The following is an 8650-nucleotide window of genomic DNA, read 5'->3' as shown; positions in this document are numbered from 1 at the left end:
TAGAAAGCTCCAAAGCACATCCGAAACCACCCCTCCTTTTGAAAAGGAAGAAAATGAGGCCCAAGGAGATGGGGTGACTTGTCTGGGTCAGTGGCAGAGCCTGGACTAGAGTCCCTGACCCCCAGTCCAGCCCGCCTCCCACCTCCCGGCACTGCCCCTCCTCCAGAAGCTCCGTGTGCCCCTGGCTGGAAATGGGCTAAGCTGTGAGCAAACGGCTTGATGACGCTGGGGTGAGCTCTCCCCTCCAGGAAGCCAGTTTACGGGACATTAAAGTCTCTAGCTAATGACCTATATTCCTCACATTCGAACTGGAGCTTGGCCAGGTACTCCAAGCGACTCCTCACAGAGGTCATGAAGCTTTTGGCTGGGGAATAACCGAAGCCAAATATTTCCAGAAGCAGGAAAACCCCTAGGGTCCCATTCCTCCCCTCCTCCTCAGCCCACAAGGAAGTCGCTCTGTGGCCAGTGGAGGGTATTTTCTACTCTTCCCGAGACTCTCACGGATGACACCTGTCTGGCCCGGGGTTACCAGCACCTCCTCGTCTCCCTCCCCCTGATGATGCTATAGATAAACTTTAGGATGAGAACTGCCTTTATCCCAAAGCCAGCCTTGAACCAATGGGGAAACTGAGGTCACGAAGGAGATGGACGGAGAGTTCCTGTCATGGCTCAGAGGTTAACAAACCCAACTGGTATCCATGAGGACGTGGGTTCGATCCCTGGCCTTGCTCCATGGGTTTAACGATCCAGCGTTGCCATGAGCTTGTGGTGTAGGTCGCAGACACAGCTCGGATCCTGCGTTGCTGTGGCTATAGCTCCAATTTGACCCCCTAGCCCAGGAACCTCCATATGAGGAAAGTGCAGCCCTGGGGAAAAAAGAAAAAAAAAAAAAAAAAAGAGATAGACCAACTCCACAGCACACAGTAGGGGCAGCAACAGCCCACAGCAGGCTGGAGACCCTGCTGGTCTACTCAGAATCCTGCTCCTTTCCTCCCAGCACCCCCAGAGTAAATCCTGCCTGTAAGTGTTTGACATGATCCCTAAATCCTAAAGACTTGGAGATAGCCTTTCAAAATGTAGTTGCAGAACTAAAGAAAAAAAAAAAATAGCTCAGGAAGCAACTTGTCTCCCTCGGCCCTTACTTACTTAATCTGTTTACTCAGGATTAGCAGGCCAATTACCAAGCCAGCAGGTCCCCTACCCACCCCCAGGGGACTCCAAGGAGGTAACCTGAGGACATCACAATGAGTACTATTTGTGAAGTGCTTCAGTTTACACTGGGTTTGCAGGTGACACTTTGCCACAGCCTTGTGAGGTGAACATACATACGTCTGTTCCAAGAGAGACAGTGGGTCCCAGCCAGGTCTCCCAGGGACGCTGGAGTGAGAGAACCCTAGGGCTGGACCCTAGTCCCAACACACACAAGCCGTGCAAGCTTGTGTCAGATTCATCGTCTCCAAGCTTCTGTTTTCCTCATTTACAAAATGGACCTCATAGCCACCCGGCAGGTGCAGGAGGTAAGGAGCCAGCGCCACATAGCACTCAGTCAAAGTTAGCAGTGGTCATCCTGTGTCTTCCGCCAGGGACCACGTTACCACAAACATAGTTAACCCTGGGGTTTGTTATCCCGTCTCAGGCAGAGAATAGAAACAAGCATCCAAAAGTCTGGCTAGGTTCCAGATGATGAATCCACAGTGGGTGCGAGAGAGAGAGAGAGAGAGAGGAGAGAGAGAGAGAGAGAGAGAGAGAGATTCAGGCTGGGCACATCACTCTGGTTAATCTCACCTGTGGGAACCCATGTCTTGGGTGCGAGCTAATGGGAAGAGGCACTATTTTTTTCCGCAGGATCTGGATGTGAACCTGAAACGTGTAGGCCTGGAAGTGCCATCCACCTTCTTGCTGCTACATGGAGACTGAGCATGAGGCCCCCATGGAGGAGAGGAGGCCTGAGAGAGGAAGAGAGATGCGTCCTGAGGACATCAGACCCCTCCCTCCAGCAAGTTCTACCCCAGGTGTTTAAACTGCATGGACCAATGTATTCTTTTGGGGTGGAGGAGAATGTTCATGTGTGCAAGATAATCCTATAGATTCACCCATTGGCCTCCAGAGTTATTGAAAGATGACGAGACACCAGCCTACTGGGTGAGAAGAGCTGGGTGGTCTCACTGGAGTGAGATGCAAGAGCACCTGAGGCCATTGCAGAAATGTTCTACCTTTTTTTTTTTTTCTGTCTTTTTAGGGCTGTACCCGTGGCACATGGAGGTACCCAGGCTAGGGGTCCAATCAGAGCTATAGCTGCCGGCCTACACCACAGCCACAGCAATGCAGGACCCGAGCCGTGTCTGCAAGCTAAACCACAGCTCACAGCAAAGCCGGATCTTTAACCCACTGAGCGAGGCAAGGGATCGAACCTGTGTCCTCCTGGATACTAGTCAGATTCGTTTCCACTGAGCCCCTACAGGAACTCCGGAAATATTCCACTTCTTAAATGGAAGAGTATGTATGTGAATTTGTTTTATGCTGTTCTTTGTGCCTTGCATGTATGAAAAATCTCACAAAACAAATCTTTTCAAAATTCTACCTACAGAGGTATAGCTTGAAATAACTTTTCTAGAGACAATTTGGCAATGCACATCAGTTACAACACACACATCTATTCATTAATTACCAATTTAAAATGCACATATCTTTTAGCCCTAAAATTCTTCTTATCCTAAAAAAATATTAAAACGTGCACAAAGGTTTATGTCCCACACTGTTTATCATTTTCAAAAATTGAAAAGATTTTAGGAGTTTTATCAAGGGATTGTGTAAATTACCGCGAATCCTTACAATGGAATATTTATGTGGTCATGAAAAAGAACATGGTAGATTTTTCATGCATCAACATAAATACACATAGTCAATAAGGAAAATAGATAATATAAAGTTAAATGGAAGGCGTGGAGGAGAACTATGTATCACTTAGAAATCGGGTTCAGGTATCGGCAACAGAGGTCTTCACCAGAGTGGCTTAAAATCACAGTGAACTTGCAGCAACATGGATGGAACTAGAGACTCTCATACTGAGTGAAATGAGCCAGAAAGACAAAGACAAATACCATATGATATCACTTACAACTGGAATCTAATATCCAGCACAAATGAACATCTCCTCCGAAAAGAAAATCATGGACTTGGAGAAAAGACTTGTGGCTGCCTGATGGGAGAGGGAGGGAGTGGGAGGGATCGGGAGCTTGGGCTTATCAGACACAACCTAGAATAGATTTACAAGGAGATCCTGCTGAGTAGCATTGAGAACTATGTCTAGATACTCATGTTGCAACAGAACAAAGGGTGGGGGAAAAAATGTAATTGTAATGTATACATGTAAGGATAACTTGATCCCCTTGCTGTACAGTGGGAAAAAAAAAAAAAATAAAATAAAATAAAAATTAAATTAAATTAAATTTTTAAAAAATCACAGGGAATTATTCTCCAGTGCTAAAGAAGGCCTGGGGGAGGGACGCGGGAACTGGTCTGGCTCTTTCTTGAGGTTAGCGCATGTCAGCTCCCCTCTTTTGGTCCCCAGGGTGTGGCTTCCCTCCTCAGTCCCCTCGGGGCCAACAAAATTCTACCTTCGCATCTAATTTGCAGATCAGGAGGAGGCAGGCAAAAGTCTGAAAGGCACGCCTCCCACCTGCATCCGTCTCTGCTCGGCAGCCTTCTTGGTGCTGCCCAACCCGTCTGCTTAGATGCTATTAGCTAGAACTTTGCCCCCCACACACACCTTTCGGGAACAGAGGCTGGGAAAAGCAGTCTTTACTCCAGGTGACAATGTGCTCAGCCAAAGTCTGCGTGTGAATGTAGAATGCAAATCCTACTTTTATATGCATACATACACAACAAAAAAACGCCCTGGGAAGTCAAATTAGAATTCTTTTACTTGCTATTCCATGTCAGCCTGAACTAATAAAATTATTTGCAACTGATTTACTTTTGAAATTGGGGAAAAAACATGAATATATTTCAATTTTGACAAAATAAGAGATAATGGTGTTAAGTTCCCATGATGTCAACTGCAGCGTGCATTGCGTAATTATGCCACTTTATGCCAGGGTTTGAGCCTATGCATCTGTACTCAGGCAGTTATTAAGGATTCTTAGAGCTCTCAGAGTTTAGGAGGCATTGAATAAGGGAAAGGCCAAACACAGAAGACAGGAAAGCCTCTTTTCTGATCTAAAGAAATGATGAGTTCCAGTGGTGGCTTATGGAGTTCCCGTCATGGCTCAGTGGTTAACAAACCCAACTAGTATCCATGAGGACTCAGGTTTGATCTCTGGTCTCACTCAGTGGGTTAAGGATCCGGCATTGCCAGGAGCTGTGGTGTAGGTCGCAGACGCAGCTCAGATACCACATTGCTGCACCTGTGGTATAGGCCAGCAGCTATAGCTCTGAGTCAACCCCTAGTCTGGGAACCTCCATATGCTGTGGGTGCAGCCCCAAAAAGACAAAAAAAAAAAATTAATAACGAAATGCTAGTCCACGGATGATACTCTGTATCGTGATTCAGTGAAACTTCCTTTTCCAAACATTTCCTGGCGCCACGAGATTCATCCATGAACATTAACTGATTGCCTACCCCAGGCCAGGCAATTCATTAGACCCTTTCAATCTTTTCTCATTTAATCTTTAACAGAAACTGCCAGGCAGATACTGCCATCCCATTTCATAGATGATGAAGCCAAGCCTGGGAGAGATGAAATAAGTACTTGACCAAATGTAGCTCAACACTAGATCTACCTGACTTCAAAGCGCATCCTTTTTCTACTGCGCTGAAGGATGCTTTCAAGCTGGATCGGCCCCAACCCCTCCTGCAGAGCCAGCAGATGATAAATGGCGAACAATCCTCACCAGAGTTCCCCGACTCATACCTTCGGAGCCTCGGAGTCTGAGGCTTTCTAAAATTAGGTCGATCGCTTCCTTCCTTACCTCCAGCCAGTTTTAAATATAAGCTCTCCGATCCATCTTCCTTACTTGCTGATGTTTCCTGTGCACTTTCATGGACCACCAGAACCCAGCAGTATTTTTCCTATTGCCCTCCTCACTTCCTTTGGGAGTGTTACACATTTTGGACCCAGTGTCTTGTGAACTTGCTGATGGTCTTCCTTCTCTTACTCAGCTCTGACGCCAGTCAGAAGAGCCTCCCATGGGGACAGGGCTCTGGATGTCATGCAGTCCCTGCAGTGCATCTCCAGTGAATTTCCCGGAGGCAGCGGGTGTGGTGGAGGCAGCTTGGGCTTGGGATGCAGACGGACTTGGGTTTGAATCCTAGCTGGGCCATAAGTCTGAGTCATGAATTCTTTACCTCTAAAATGCAGGTGGTAACACATCTTTTCCAGGCTGCAGGTGAGGGTTTACTGAAATAATGTTGGTATTTTATTGCCTGGTACCTCAGGTTTGTTCAATAACTACTGGTTTTTATCTTACATCCCGTTTCCTCGACTGAAAATGCCCCAAATTCTCACCTTCTAGCAAAAGCATATTAATATCAGTTATGAATATGTCAACAATTACATGGCATAATCATTAAAAGCCAAGTTCTAGGACAAACTGCCTGTATTTGAATCTCAGCTGACCGCTTAGTAGCCATGTGATCTTGGGTACTTCCTTAAACCCTCTGAATCTCAGTTTTCCCAACTGTGTAATGAGTTTTATGACTGTACTTAGATCACTTAGAATAATGCCTTGCAGAGTTCCCACATGGCGCAATGAGGTTAGAGCACTTAGAATAATGCCTTGCAGAGTTCCCACGTGGCGCAATGGGGTTAGAGCACTTAGAATAATGCCTTGCAGAGTTCCCACTGTGGTGCAATGATAATGGAGGCATCTCTGAAGCACTGGGACACAGTTTCAATCCCTGGCTCAGCACAATGGGTTAAGGATCTGGCATTGCTGTGGCACAGGTTGGATTCCATCTCCGGCCTGGGAAATCCAACTGCCATGGGATAGCCAAAAAAAAAAAAAAAAAAGGAGTAATGCCTTGCTCATTGTAAGCGCTGAGGTTGCATATGGTATTATTGCTGTTACTATGCATTGAGCTCTTGTTAAACACCAAGCTCTATGTTCAGCTCTCATGCCTTTTCCCTTTGAGCTGGGGAAACTGCAATTCACAGTGGGAGGATGACTTGCCCAGATCCCAGGGCTCCTGGGTGGCAGAGGCTGGATTCATGACAGGCAGTCAACACCAGAGTCCTTTTCACTCGGCTCCAAGGTTATCTTCCTCTGACTTCAGCTTATTCTCCAAGGAGCCCCCTTGGCTCCTTTTCAACTTCCTCTCCTGATATCGCAGGGACATTTCCACATGAATCTTGGCTTCCTTTGCTGTTTATATTCTGTTACCTTGCTCATGCTGTATCATGGGGGTTGATTAATCAGAAACTATGTCTCGGTGGTGGTGACCCGAAAGGAAATATCCCAGAATCCCTGTAACCCGTATCTGATCTCAGCTCAGGAATGACAGGCTGTTTATCAGAGGGCAGAAGGAAGCCTCTCGTGGTGATGTAAAGAAGAGATGACCAGGGTAGAGGGCATCAGAAGATACGGGCCTCTGCGACCTGCAAAGGAAGCTGGCCCGCTTGTGACTCTCAGTAAACAGGATGGTGCCACCCAAACTGCTGACACTCAGCTCTGCGAGCTGAGAGCTGGGTCTTCCCGGAGCAGGCCTGTGTCACCCACAGAGACAGTCATTCGTCCACCCAACAACCAGTGGGAATTAAGATCATCGCTGCTGCCTGTGACTGGGTGCTTACCAGGAACCAAAGACAAGGTACACATACCTCCTGGGTGTCTTCTTTCCCACAGCCCCTGCCTTGCCCTTGAAGCTTCAAGAATCCCAAACAACCGAGACTCCCCAAAGGCACCACACTCATTCTTGCCTCTGTGCCTTTATCCATCCGTTCCCTCCTTTGACAAATATGTCCTATCAACGCTGTGCCTTTTACGGAGGGGTGGACTGTGCCCGGCACCCCCAGGTTTCATATCTTAAAGTCCTAACCCCTAACACCTCAGAATGTGATCTGATTTGGAAATACAGTCATTGCAGATATAATCAGTTACGATGAGGTCACAGGGGAAGAGGGTGAATTGTGTCCTTATAAAAAGGGGAGCTTTGCTATGTGGGAAAAGACTCTGAAAGAGAATAGATGTGTGCATATGTATAACTGAATCGCTTTGTTGTACAGCAGAAATAACCACAACCTTGTAAATCAACTATACTCCAATAAACCTTTTAAAAATAAAAAATTAAAAGGTGGAGGGAGATTCGAACACAGATACGCACACAGGGTTAATGCCACATGAAGATGAAGGCAGAGAGCAAGGTGATGTGCCTGCAAGACAAGGAACACCAAAGCTCAGGCAAACCCCCGGAGCTATAGGAGAAAGATGCGGACCTGATTCTTCACCACAGCTCTCAGAAGCAACCAACCCTGCCGACCCCTTGAGTTCAGGTTTCTACCCTCCAGAAGGAGAACAGGAGTTCCCTTCCTATTAGGGCTCAGGAGGCTACAAAACCAACTAGCATCCATGAGGATGCGGGTTCAACCCCTGGCCTCGCTCACTGGCATTGAAGTGAGCTATGGTGTAGGTTGCAGATGTGGCTTGAATCTGGCATTGCTGTGGCTGTGGGGAAGGTCAGCAGCTACAGCTCTGATTTGACCCCTAGCCCAGGAACCTCCGTATGCTGCAGGTGCAGCAGTAAAAATTGAAAAAGGAAGGAAGAAGGGAGGGAAGGGAGGGAGGGAGGGAGGGAGAGAGAGAGAGGGAGGGAGGGAGGAAGGAAGGAAGGGAGAGAGAGAGAGAGAGAGAGAGAAGAAAGAAAGAAAGAAAGAAAGAAAGAAAGAAAGAAAGAAAGAAAGAAAGAAAGAAAGAAAGAAAGAAAGAGACGGACAAAACACATGTCCATTGCTTTAGCCACCCAGCCTGTGGTACCTGTTATGGCAGCCCCTGCAAACTAATTCAGTATCAGCCCTGAAGTGAAGGGGATCCAGACCTGAGCAAGACAGATGAATCCCTGCCCACAGGGAGCTACATTCCACCAGAGAAGACAGACTCTAAACACACAGAAATTAATATACTATGACTTCAGGTCATGGTAAGTGACATAAAGGAAACTAAAGCAGGGGAAGGAAGAAGAGCCTTTTGTTAGAGTTCCCTTTGGTTCAGCAGGTTAAGAATCCAGTGCTGTCACTGCAGCTGCATCCTTTTGTCAGAGTCCCCTTGTGATTCAGCAGGTTAAGGATCCAGTGCTATCGCTGCAGCTGCTGTGGCATGGTTTGGATCCCTGGCCCAGGGAACTTCCACATGCCATGGACATGGCCAAGAAACAAAAGCATATCTTAGAGGCTTGGACCTAAAGGACTTGGCCTTTGTCTAGACCAGCCCCTTGCAGACCAGGAAGGAATCCCTGGGGACTGGCAACCTAGAACTCACCATCCTTCCCTCAGGCTGGCTCCATTTCACCTGCTCTCAGAAAATACCAGAGAGATGTTGCTCTGTCCAAAGGCAACAGGAAACACCTGCCCTTTAAAACAAAATGAACAAAAAACAGAACAGAGAAAGAAAAAAAAAGAAACCATTATCTAGAAAGAACCCTAAAACTCATTTTTCC

At 47.0% G+C, this 8650-nt stretch overlaps 1 long non-coding RNA gene across 1 annotated transcript; it reads left to right on the top strand.

The window, feature by feature from the left end:
• On the top strand, window positions 1163–2053 carry LOC100512055. The gene is made up of 2 exons (XR_001309421.2): window positions 1163–1517; window positions 1846–2053. It is a non-coding gene; the product is annotated as an uncharacterized LOC100512055 (long non-coding RNA).

This window comes from Sus scrofa, chromosome 6 (assembly GCF_000003025.6).
Source record: "Sus scrofa isolate TJ Tabasco breed Duroc chromosome 6, Sscrofa11.1, whole genome shotgun sequence".
NCBI lineage: Eukaryota > Metazoa > Chordata > Mammalia > Artiodactyla > Suidae > Sus > Sus scrofa.
The sequence above is the reverse complement of the archived record's forward strand: the minus strand, read 5'-3'. Positions and strand labels throughout refer to the sequence as shown.